The sequence below is a fragment of the Gigantopelta aegis genome, chromosome 12 (genome assembly GCF_016097555.1).
Source record: "Gigantopelta aegis isolate Gae_Host chromosome 12, Gae_host_genome, whole genome shotgun sequence".
In the NCBI taxonomy this organism is placed as follows: domain Eukaryota; kingdom Metazoa; phylum Mollusca; class Gastropoda; order Neomphalida; family Peltospiridae; genus Gigantopelta; species Gigantopelta aegis.
The window spans coordinates 24,021,014-24,022,631 of NC_054710.1; positions in this window are offsets into that span (position 1 = coordinate 24,021,014).

The following is a 1,618-nucleotide window of genomic DNA, read 5'->3' on the forward strand; positions in this document are numbered from 1 at the left end:
CAAATTATCAAATGTTTGACATCCAATAGCCGATGATTAACAAGGGAAAAATAAAACAAAATAAAACAAAATAAAAACAACAACTGGAGTCTTAAATAATCACCTGTGTTTCTATCAACAGCAGTTCGCATTATAAAAGAACCATTTTTTGTTGTTGTTTGTTGTGGGGTTTTTTCTTCTTCTGTTTTCTTTTCTTTTCTTTTTTCTTTTTTTTTTCTTTAGGGGGTGTGGGGTTGGGTGGGTGTGGCTTAAAGAAGTAAGTTATGATATCATAATCAATCATCTTCAGCAAAACCACCATCATACGTAGCATTCATTGGCATGGCTATCAGTAATCAGCATCATCAATAGCATCATTATTATCGCCATCTTTATTATCATCATCATCATCATCATTATTTACAATCATCGTCGTCCTTACCCTCACCACCCCATCACGATCATCAAGCACAAACATTGGTGACGACGGATGACCTCGACTGACGTGACTAACCCACATTCTGCTATACACACGCTAACCCCATCTCCTGTTCCACGTTCCACATCTTCTACCAGCAACCCACAACAATGGTGGCCATCCCAAGCCCGTCAAGATGGCTTCATCGACGCACACACAGAAGCTGTTCAAATATTAACCGCCATTGTTAAGTCACCGTGCTAACAAATTAGATGCCCTGTTTGCTGGGACATTCTACGCTTTCTGACAAGTCAAGCCCAGGCTTCTGGGAGTAAACATTTCTAAGATGTCTGATACTGTGTGGATTTCACAATTAACCACAGTGAAAAAAATCTCACTGTTGACATTTTTAAAATATGTTTATGAGAATTCCTCACATGACAGTGTGAATTTGTTTTATCGCAAGGCTGGAATGAAGGCGTTGGATTGGAATTTAAATTACATTTAAATTCAATTTATTGTTTAGCAATGTCAGCACAAGACAGAGTCACAACAGCTTCGAAATTCACAGTATAAAGATACAAGTTAAAATTGTGTCTCGATTATCGACACCAATAGAGCACAATGATTAATGTAGCCATCGGCCTGATTACGGCCTGGGCGTAATAAATTCCTGTTTTGTCTTGGATACTGGATGTCAAACATATGGCAATTAGTCTTCAGAGGAAACAAGCTACATTTTCCCATTAACAACAAGAAATGTTTTATATGCATCACAAGACAGATCATACAGGCATGACAGCACATACTATGGCTTTTGATATAAACCAGTCGTTTAGCATTCGTTGGGATGGGGGCCACACTTATGGTACTTAGTAGCGGCTAATAAATCAACCCACTGAAAATGAATTCATGAGTCGATGCAGCAGGTCGAATTCTGCAGACTAACTCTGTCTTTTCGAATAGTATATCTAAAATGAGATTCAAGCAAGCTGTTCAGGGAACACACATCAGTTAAGTAGGTTGCCTGTCCAAAACAGATGTTAATAGTTAATTGTCAATAATTATTGTCAATGATTACTGAAAGTTTAAAGTCTGCTTTGTTCAACGATATCACTAGAGCACCTTCCCTTACTAATCATCGGCTATTGGTTGTCGAACATTTTGTAATTCTCACATACAATCTTATAGAGGAAACCCATTTTTCTATTAGTAGCAAGG